General features: G+C 49.3%; 1 pseudogene; it reads left to right on the top strand.

Annotated features, from left to right (window-relative positions):
• Positions 1–11,274, top strand: part of LOC111951740 (zinc finger MIZ domain-containing protein 1-like) — a 42,455-nt pseudogene that overhangs the window by 3,614 nt on the left and 27,567 nt on the right.

Here is an 11,274-nt window from a genome sequence, read left to right as displayed (position 1 = left end):
CTGCTGCTGCTACTACTACCACTACTGCTGCTACTACTACCTCTACAACTGATACTACTACTGCTACTACTATACTGCTGCTACTACTACTGCTACTGTTACTACAACTGATAATACTACTACTACTACTACTACTACTATGACTTCTGCTACTTCTACTGATAATAATACTACTGATACTACTACTACTACTACCACCACCACTAGTCATTTTGAACTGACCTGTTCCGATCACCCATAGCCATATGTCTGCAGCATTATCTCAGGAAAAAGGCAGATATTCTTAGAAGGGGAGCCATGCACAGGAGGGTTTACAGAGAGGGCTTAGAAGTCTACTTAATCTGCTTACTGCTTACTGACTCACTCGCTGGCAGAGAGCAGCTACAGTACTACGGCAGACTGGGACTGAGAAGGGTAAAGTTGCTCCTAGACGCTGATCTTTGAGTCATTTTGCATTTCCCCRGCTAATGGTAGGATCGGGGAAGGGGATGCTGATTCTAGATCTGTACCTTGTGGAAAAACCTTCCGGAACAGACTGGGGCAAGTGGAGAGGGGTTCTGGGATGGACAGGGGATAGCCTGGTGGAACCAGTCTGATTGCTGATTGGTAATGTCACTTTCTAGACTAACCACKATGGAAATAAGTCACTGACATGTTTATGTATCTAATACAATCAACTAATCAATCCAGCTTCGTTATTGAAGAGAGGTGCAGTGGAACAATATATATCTGAGGCTTTCAACTTCTTCCTTTCACCCCCGACTCTCTCTCTCACCCTCTCTTTCTCTCTCTCTCTCACCCTCTCTTTCTCTCTCCCTCCCTCTTTCTCCATCTCTCTCCCCTCTCTCTCACCCTCTCTCTCCATCACTCTCTCTCTCTCCCTCTTTCTACATCTCTCTCCCCTCTCTCTCTCATGCTCTCTCTCTCTGGCATATACTGTGTTTGAGCTGAGCCTTGTGTTGTTTGTGCAGGGGTATGTCCCAGTTTCAAATGGCACCCTATATAGTGCACTTTGTTTGACCAGAGCACCATGGGAGGCTCTGGTCATAATGGGGAAAGGGTCCATTTGGGACACAGCCTGGGTGTAAATAGCTGGTCTTGCAACAGGCTGGGTGTGCGGAGGGAGGACGGAGGTGGTGATTTAGTGGGGAGATAAGCTCTCTGTAATGGTAGGGTGGAATAATTCCCCGTCAAATAGGAGGGCTGAGTCTCTCCTCCCTCAAGCTCTGATATTCTGTCTGCTTAGAGATTGGCTTGGTGTATCTCACTCTGCTCTGTTCTGTTCTTCTCCTTTCTCTTCTCTCCCCTTCTCTCCCCTATTCGTTGCTCAATTGCTGTTCGATCTCAAACTCCTTTTGAGCTTATTTTCTGTGTTAAGAGGTTCGACCTCGATAACACTTCTAATGTACATCATACACATGTCATAACGATGTTTTCCTGTCTGGTGCAGCAGACAGTTACCTCTCATAACAATGTTTGCCTGTCTGGTGCAGCAAACAATTACCTGTCTCATAATGATGTTTGCCTGCCTGGTGCAGCAGACAGTTACCTGTCTCATAATATGATGTTTCCGCTGCTGGTGCAGCAGACTGTAAACTGTTCCTCTAATGGATGTTAGGCTGCATGGTGCAGCAGACGTGACCTAGTCATAAGCAATGTTTGCCTGTCTGGTTCAGCAAACAAATTACTGGTCTCCATAATGGATGTTTTTGCCTGCTGGTGCAGAGACAGTTACTTCAATGTTGCTCTGCAAATGTAGTATGTCTATGCAAAACTGTGCCTGCATGTGCAGCAAGGACTTGCATAACCATGTGCTTTGCAATGATCATAATGGTTTGCGTGCTGGTGCAACCAGGACTGTAACAGTCAGATAAGATGTTTGCCTGTACTGGTGAGCAAACATTACTGTTCATATGGATGTTTTGACTGCTGGTGCAGCAGACGTTACTGCTCTCATCAATGATGTTTCCTGCTGGTGCAGAGGAGAAATCCAGTTTACTGTTCATATGAGTTGCCGTGCCGTGGGTGGCATGCCAGACGAGTTCGCCGTGCTCCATAATGATGTTGCCTGCCTGGTGCAGCAGACGTTGTACATGTCACAATGATGTTGCCTGCTGGTGCAGGCAGAACAGTTAGCCTCGTACTCTGCGGAGATGAATTTATGGCCATAATGGATGTCCTGCCTGGTGAGCGAGCTGTACATGTCTCCATAAATGATAGGTTGCTGCCTGGTGCAGCAGACATTACTGTGGCTCATAATGATGGCTTGCCTGGCCTGGTGTGCGCTAGAGGTTAACCTGTCCATAATGATGTTGCCGTGCTGGTGGCAGGAGCAGACTGTACTGTATCATAATGATAGTTTGCGCCCTGCCGTGGTGAGGCGCAGACAGTTACTGTCTCTAGATGTCTTGGCTGCCTGTGACGGCAGACTGTACTGGTTCCTCATAATGATGTTTGCCTGCCTGTGCAGCAGACAGTTACTTCTATAATGATGTTTGCCTGGCTGGTGCAGCAGACAGTAACCTTGTCTCATCATGATGGCCTGGGTGCTTGCCTGTGGCAGCGGACTGGTGAGCGCGTCTCGATGGAATAGAGTGTTTTGCCTTGCGGTTTGGTGCAGGGCGAGAGCGAGGTTAGTCTCGGGTGCTTCATAATGGAGTGTTGGTTGCACTGGGCCTGGTGGCAGGGAGACTGGGTAACGTGCAGCATGGGGGAGGGAATGGACTGAAGATGCTATGAGGCGTCTGAGTTAGTACTGGGTTAGTGGAAGAGGAGGGGGAGGTGGTGTAGGGAGGAGGGTGGAAGGAAGGCGGGGGAAAGGGGCACGGTGGCGTACTCACTGGGACGGCATAGGTGGCTCGTGTCGTCGTCTTCTTATGTCTTGGTATCTCAGCCTGTCTGTCCGTCGTCAATCAGGGGATCGTCTTCTCGGACTGCTCTCAGGTGATGTGTATATGCAGGCGGCAGATGGAGCCTGCTTCGGAGAGAAGGCGCAGGGATGTTCTTCTGCTTACGAGGGATCAGAGCCGATGTACTGCAGGGCGGTGTGGGTTTCGATGGTGGTATGGTCAGAGTGAGGAGTCGTGGGGGATACGGTGGGGTGACAGGGACAAGCCAGGACAGGCTGGGGCGTGTTAGACTGGTGTTGAAGGGTTCCTCATGGGTGGCAGGGGCAGAGAACTGCAATCCACTTGCAAGAGGGAGACAGCAACACTCAATGTAGGCTGGGCAGAACAAGGAAATCAGGAAAGCTCGTGATGAATGTGGTGGCGCAGAGGGTTGGTGAGAGGATAGTGTGGTTAATAGTGTTTGGTTCAACTTGTGTCAGAACTATTCATGGGTTATGGTCAAGGTGAGAAGACGTCGGGTGATTGGTGAACTTGGTTGGTTGGTAGGTTTATGGTTCAGATCTGGACATGACTGGGTAGACATAGCTGGAAGACGTGGTCATAGCAGATCGACAGACTGGAGTATAGGACGACCTGTTGGTGTGTGGTGTGGTCCTACAGAGCGGTGTAATCAGACTGACAACGAGTGGTTGGTGTTTTTTCCGTGTAGGGCCGGGCCGCTGGCTGGGTCAGTCGTTGTGGCGAGGAGCTGGGATTGCGACGTCTGCTGGTTTGAGCGCGTCAACGTGGAGCGCGGGTCGGAAGGGTAGTGCTTCGGCGCGGGGAAAGGTGGCTGCGGGGGGGGGGGGGGGGGGAGGGGATCGTCGGTGGGGGCTGGGGGGTAGGGAGGAGTGAGGTGCCGGGCGGCAACCCACAAGCTTGGCAAACACTTGGTAGATCAGTCCACCTGACAGACACACACTTGACCCGTTTGTTGAGAGTCCTCAGGGGGGTTTCATGGTTTGTTCATGTTGGGTCTGCATGGGGACTTTGCCTGCGGAGGCTCATTCTGTCTGCTCTTCGCTGGTGACGCACAGCAGGAAGGCGACCCAGCTCCTGCACCACGATGAAGCAGCAGGGCTACAGGAAAGAAACACACACACTCCCGTGTCAGTCTGATAACGCTGTAAGAACACACGCACATCAACACAGGTCGGTCCCCTTATAACTGCCAGCTGTCGGTCTGCTATGACAGTCCCAGTATGTCTCCAGTATGTCCAGTTTGAAGTAAGCCAGTCTCTATTACCAAACTATATATTGAAAGTGAAAAACATGATATAATGAAATATCTCAATTGAATTAATCAACGATGTTCCTGTTTTGTTTCTGCCAGTTACAATTTGAGTGTTGCTTTCTCCGCCTCGTTCAAGTTGGATTGGCAGTTCCTGCCATCCCTGCCACATGGAGGAACCGCTAACAAGCTAAAGCTAGCCTGTTGTTGCTTCCTGTCAGCCAGTAGAGGATCTTCGATTGAGCTGAATGAATCACAGGTTGCAGTACAATCGCTCTGAATCGCTCTAGAAGCAGGCATCCCTGGCTTTCTGAGGAGGATGGGTGAAACACAACGAGAGAGAGAGCAGATCGGTGAGAGAGGACAGAGGAGAAGAGAGATACAGAGAGAGAGAGAGGGCATATATCGGCGAGGTGAGTCGCGCGGTCCGCGTCGGGTGCACCCTCTCCTTTCCGTCACTTCCTCCTCGTAGACCACTCCTCCCTCTTCACTTGGACCCAGTGACTAATCAGACTGTACAGCATCTTCAGGCTATCTGTCAGTGCAGGGTTAGCAGTCTGCTGCGGCCAGGCCAGGGCAACATCATTTGATGACAGGTAACTGTCTGCTGCATCACCAGGCAGGCAAACATCAGATATGAGACAGGGGATGTACAGTCGGTGCTGGCACCAGCAGGGGGCAGAGGCATCGAATGGTGACTGGCAGGGAGCAGGGGTAGGCTGGTCCTGCCTGGCAGGGACGAGGCCGAGGCAGGGCAAACATCACTTATAGGACAGGTAATGTCGTTGGCTGCGGGACAGGCCCAGGGCAGGCACAAACATCATTATGGAGACAGGTAAGCTCGCTGCATGCAGGCAGGGCGAAGACATCATTAATCGAGACCAGGTAACTGTCTGCCTGCATCCAGGCAGGCAAAACATCATTATGAGACAGGTTTACACAGTCTGCTGTGGGCAAGGACAGGCAGTGCAAAAGACAGGAAACTTCATGGTATGAAGAACAGGTTACGTCTGCTGGCACCCGAGGCAGGGGCAAGGCATCAGTGTTATGGGAGATACAGGTAACTGTCGGGTGCTGGCAGCCAGGAGGGGCAGAACTCATTGATGAGGGTACGGACGCTTCGGAGTAGTCGCTGGCAAGGCCAGGCTAGCGGCAGGGCAAGCAGTCATTATGCAGACAGGGTAAATGTCGGTGCGATGCCAGCGGTGAACCAGGCGAGGCATACATCATGTAATGAGACAGGTAACTGTCTGCTGGCAACCAGGCAGGCAACATTGCATATGAGACGGGTAAGCTGAGTCTGCTGCACCAGGCAGGGGGCAACGATATGGTATGAAGACAGGGGTAGGGTAACTGGTCCTGGGCTGCGCAGCACCAGGACAGAGAAACATATCAATATGAGACAGGTTACAGTCTGCTGCTGGCACCCAGCAGGCAAAATCATTATGAGACAGGTAATTTGTCCTTGCTGAGCCAGACAGGCAAACAATTGTTATGATAGGTCATTCTGTCTGCCTGCAACCAGCAGGCAAACTATTATGAGACAGGTTACAGTTCTGCTGGCACAGGCAGGCAACATCAATTCATGAGCCAGGTAACTGTCTGCTGCAGTCCAGGCAGCACATCATTATGAGACCAGGTATTGGTTTTGGCTCACCCATCACAGGGCAAACGAAAACATTGGTTATGGATTATTAGGGGTGGGGTTTCTCAAACGTCTGCATGTGAAGAGTTTAAATGGACGTGAGTGGAACCGTCAGTCACGCTCCGGACAGGCGTGCGGAGTAGGAATCACTTGGTGGAGATTCCGATTGTTTCTGAGCTATCGCATCCCGTCAGGTGGTGATATCAAGAATTACTGCATCTGACCAGCCGGATGACTTGGTCGGTCAGGCAACAGTAGTCAACGAGTTATGTAGTAAAAAAATCGAGTGAAACGGTATGGCATGCATATGTATGGGGAGCGACAGGCTACAAGTTGCTGCAACCAGGCAGGCAAAATCATTATGAGACAAGGTAAGCTGTTGCTGCACCAGAAGGCAGCGCAAACATGCATTGATGAGAAGGTAAATTTGTTGTGCCTGCAAAAGCAGACAGTAGACCCAGAGGCCGACAGAGCCAACATTGTTATGAGGAGGTACAAACTTGTCGTGACTAGCACAGACAGGAAAACATCGTTTATGACATGTCGTATGGATGTACATTAGAAGTGTTTATCGAAGGTCGAACCTCTTAAACACAGAAAAGTAAGCTGCAAAAGGAGTTTGAAGATCGAACAGCAAATTGAGCAACGAATAGGGGAGAGAAAGGGGAGAAAGAAGAAAAGGAGAAGAACAGAACAGAGCCAGAGTGAGAATACAACCAAGCCCAATCTCTAAGCACAGACCAGAATATCAGAGTTGAGGAGGAGAGACTCAGCCTTCCTATTTGACGGGAGAATTATTCCACCCTAACCATACAGAGAGCTTATCATCCCCACTAAATCACACCTCCGCCTCCTTCCGCAACACACAGCCTGTTGCAAGAACCAAGCTATGTTACAAACACAGGGCTGTGTTCCCCGAAATGGACCCTTCCCATTATGGACTTAGAGCCTCCCATGGGTCTGTCCTGGTCAAACAAAGTGCAACTAATATAAGGGTGCCATTATGAAACTGGGACATACCCTGCCACAAACAACACACTAGGTCCAGCTCAAACAGCAGTCTGTGCCAGAGAGAGAGAGCATGAGAGAGAGAGGGGGAGAGATTGTAGACAGAGGGGGACAGAGAGAGAGTGCATGGAAGACGATATGAAAGTATGGGTGTTGTAGAAAGAAGTAGGGGAAAGAGGAGGAATAAGAGGGAGGGAGGAAGAAAGAGAGAAGGTGGAGAAAAGAGAGAGCGGGAAGAAGAAGAGCGGATGGAGGAGAGATCAAAGTGGGGCAACTAGAAAAAGGATGTAAAATTGAGACCAAGCCATCAGATACTACTTATGTTGTTCGCACTAGAGCACGCCTCTCTTCAATAACGAAGCTGCGATTGAATATCGAGTTGATTTCGTATTAGAACGGTACATTAAACAGAATGTGTCACAAGTGCTTAGTCCATTGCTGGTTGTTAGTCTAGAAAGTGACATTACCAATCAGGCAATCATGGACTGGTCACAGGCCTATCCTCCTGTCATAGGGGCCAGAACCCTCTCACTTTTGCCCAGGTCAGTTCCGGAAGGTTTTTCCACCAAGGTACAGATCTAAATCAGCATCCCTTCCCCGATCCGCTACATTAGCGGGGTGAAATGCAAAATGACTCAAAGATCAGCGATCTAGGAGCAACTTTAGCCTGTTCGGTGCAGCGTCCTGTCACGTCTGCCACCGGCTCACTATGAGTACTGTATCGCTGCTCTCGGATGGGGCCAGCGTCAGTGACGTCAGTAAGCATCGTAGAGGAGATTGTCGACTTCTGAAGCCCTCTCGTAAACCCTCTGTTGCATGTGCTCCCTGCTAGAGGCAATATTCGCCTTTTTCCTGAGATTAACATGCTGCAGACATATTGGCTGAATGGTGATCGGACAAGGTCAGGATGTTGTCTAAATGAACTAAGTGGTGTGTGGTAGTAGTAGATAGTAGTATCAGTAGTATTATTACGAGTAGAAGTAGCAGAATTCATAGTAGTAGGTAAGTAGTAGTAGTAGTTTATGCAGTTGTAAGTAACAGCTAGCAGTAGTAGTAGCAGCAAGTATAGTAGAGCAGTAGTAGTATCAGATTGGTAGCAGGTAGTAGTAGCAGCATAGTTGGTATAGTAGCAGCAGCAAGTTGGTGATAGTACGTAGCAGCAGTAGTGGGTAGAGTTATGCCAGCAATAGTGGTAGTATAGCAGGCAGTAGTGGTAGGGCGTAGTAGAGCAGCAGTAAGTGTTTAGTAGTACAGCATCGTGGTAGCTAGTAGCAGCAGTAGGGGTAGTAGTAGCAGCAGTAGTAGTAAGTAAGTAGGCCAGTAGAATTGGTAGTAGGTTAGCAGCAAGCAAGTAAGTAGTACTAGCAGCTAGAAGTGGTAGTAGTAGTATTAGCAAGTAGTGGTAGTAGTAGTAGTAGTGGTCAGTATTAACAGTAGTCAGTATGCAGCAGCAGTTAGTGGTAGTAGTAGAGTAGTGGTTAGCAGCAGTAGCAGTAGTAGCAGTATGTAGTGGAGTAGTAGCAGTTCGTGGTAGTAGTAGCAGCCAGTAGTGGTAGTAGTAGCAGCAGCAGCTAGTAGTAGTGGTAGCAGCAGCAGTAGTAGTAGTAGTAAGTAGTAGTAGTCGTGTAGTACGCAGCAGTAGTGTAGTCAGTAAGCAGAGTAGTGGTTGTAGGTAGCAGCAGTAGTGGTTTTAAGTAGCAGCAGCAGTAGGTAGTAGTAGCAGCAGTAGCAGTAAGAGTAGTGGTAGTAGTAGTAGTACGTGAGCAGCAGTTAAGTGGTAGTAGTAGCAGAGTAGTGGTCAGTAGTAGTAGCAAGCAGCAGTAGTAAAGTAGTAGCAGCAGCAGTATTTTAGTAGTAGTAGCGTAAGTAGTAGTAGTAGTACAAGCCAGCAGTACGTGTAGCAGTATGAAGGTGGTAGTAAGTAGTATTAGCAGTGCTGTGCTAGTAAGTAGCAGTAGTAGTTGTAGTATTAAGCAGCAGTAGTGGTAGTAGTAGCAGAGTAGTGGTGGTAGTAGCAGCAGTAGTTATCAGTTGTAGAGGTAGTAGTAGCAGCAGAGTAGTGGTAGTAGTAGCAGCAGTAGGTAGTAGTAAGTAGCAGCAGTATGGTAGTAGTAGTAGTAGTAGTGGTAGAGCAGTAGCAGTAGTAGTGGGAGTAGTAGTTGAAGCAGTAGTATGGTAAGTAGTATAGGACCAGTAGTAAAGCTTTGTAGTAATTAGCAGCAGTAGTTGTTAGTAAGATAGGCAGCAGCTAGTAGCAGTTGTAGAGGTAGATAGTAGCAGCAGTAAGTGCGTAGTTATGTAGCAGGCAGTAGTGGTGTAGTAGGGCAAGCAGTTAGTGGTAGTAGTAGCAGCAGTAGTGGGTAGTAGTAGAGGCAGTCAAATACGTACCTAGTAGTAGTAATAGCAGGGATTAAGTAATCCTTCTCTAACTCTCCCTGTCTCCCTAAAGTCTCGCCTATCTCGCCTAACTCTCCCTCCCCCTAACGTCTCCCTCGTCCCTACACTCTCCCTAACTCTCCCTACCATAGCTCTCCCTCCATAGACACTTCTCCCTTCCCTAACTCTCTCTCATCTCAGTCTCTACAGTAAATTAGCATTGGGAAGCTTCCCTTGTACATGAACGGACTTGCCGCTCCTATCATAAGTTAATGGGGGGCACAGGGGTACGGTAGGCAGTCCTGTTTCCCGGGTTTCACCTTCATGCAGTTCACACAGGCTGATGACTCGAGATTGTTTTAGCTAGTGGAGTAGAGACTGTCCGTCCCAGGGGAATAGTCCTCTCCCAACACTGAAAGGTAGCAGCCATCGACAAAAGTAGTGGACACCACCTTCAAATTCCTTGGATTCTGCTATTTCAGCCACACACCGTTGGTGAAAGTGCAGCGTAACAGCCCATGCATCTCCCATAGACAAAACCATTGGCAGTAGAAAATGGCCCAACAGCACGTCATAGGATCCACCGTTGTTCCAATAAGCTCTTTGTAAAATTTCTGCCATGTTAGAGGCATGGTCCCTTGGTGCAAGCAAGTGCTGTTATTCGTGAAGTGGGAAAGAGTCGAGGATCAGACAACGGCTCAGCCACGAAGTAGTAGGGGTGCGAGGGATGGGAGGGTGCCTTGCACAGAGCTCACGAGACGTGGCGCTGCCACAACTCGCTGAAGTGCATAGAACATAAAAATTGTATGTCCTTGTTTGCAACGCTCCCTACTGAGTTCCCTCAATCTGTCTGCATGGACAACGTCAGGCACAAGAACTGTTCGTCGGGGTAGCCTCATGGGAAATGGGAGTTTTGCAATGGCCTTTGAGTAGGGCTGGCACCCACGGAGAGCCTAAGATCACCATCGCGCAGGTGCCAAGAGTAGGCTGAGAGTGGTGTAAGCGTCTGCCTTCTCTGGAGTGGATGAATGCACACTGACTTCCCTCTGGGCAAAGTACGACGGACTAACTCTGTGTGCTTGTGCGGATGCCCAGAAAGAGACGCTGAGGGCCTGCCCAAAGTGCATAGCCACAGGGGTGTAACGTTTGGTGGGAGAAAGAGAATTAATGGTCCTGGGGCTGGTTTTCATGGTGTCGGGGCTGCCAGTGAAGGGAATCTTACACTAACAGCATACCAATTACAGTTTCTAGATGATTCTGTGGCTGTCCAACTGGCACGTTTCTGGGGGAAGGTCCTTTCCTGGTTAACATGACAAATAACGGGCCCCTAGGTACACAAAGCGAGGTCCATAACAGGACAATGGGTGTTGTTGAGAAGTCGGTGAGGGAAGAAGCTTGACTTGCCCTGGAGACAGAGCCCTGACCCAAACCCCATTTTGGGAACACTTTTGCGGATGATAATTGGAACGCGGACTGCGAGCTAGGGCGCTCGAATCGTCCCCGCATGCGAGTGCGCCTAGGTCTCTCACTCGATGCGTCTTCTGGCTGGAATGGAAGTAAAGTCCCGCAGCAATGGTTCTTCCAACATCTAGTGGAGGGATCGCCCGATTAGAATTTGAGTATGAGCGGGGGTTAGCTATTGATGACTGGTCGAAGGTAGTGTTTATGAATATGAGGGTGTGCGCTGTGAACGGTGTCACGAGAACTGCAGGGACGGTCTGTGTCAGCGTAGACGTGTTGGACTGGGTATGGGTGGAGATGTGGACGATTGAGATAGCATATAGGTGTGGACTGTGTGTGTGATTGTGTTGTGAGGTGTGTGTGAGTGACGATGGTGGTTTGAGACGTTAATATGTGAAGGCGGAAGGGGGGTGCTAGAGAAAGGGGGGACCAATCTCCTGGTAATGCCATGATTTTGGATAGAGTGGTTCAACAGGGAGGGATGTCCCCACGAAGTAGCGCGGCGTAGTATCTTGCTCTCTGTTGTTGACACTGTATGAAGACGGATATCAGAGACTTGCTGACATATAAAGCAGAAGGCAGTTTAAAAGACCAGACTGACAGCATTTTTCCGAAACTGAACTGTACAGTTTGAGTGAATCGTGGTAAGCAGCTGACGTCACACA

Source organism: Salvelinus sp. IW2-2015, linkage group LG25, assembly GCF_002910315.2.
Source record: "Salvelinus sp. IW2-2015 linkage group LG25, ASM291031v2, whole genome shotgun sequence".
NCBI lineage: Eukaryota > Metazoa > Chordata > Actinopteri > Salmoniformes > Salmonidae > Salvelinus > Salvelinus sp. IW2-2015.
Note: the sequence above shows the minus strand (reverse complement) of the source record. Positions and strands in the feature narration are given on the sequence as shown.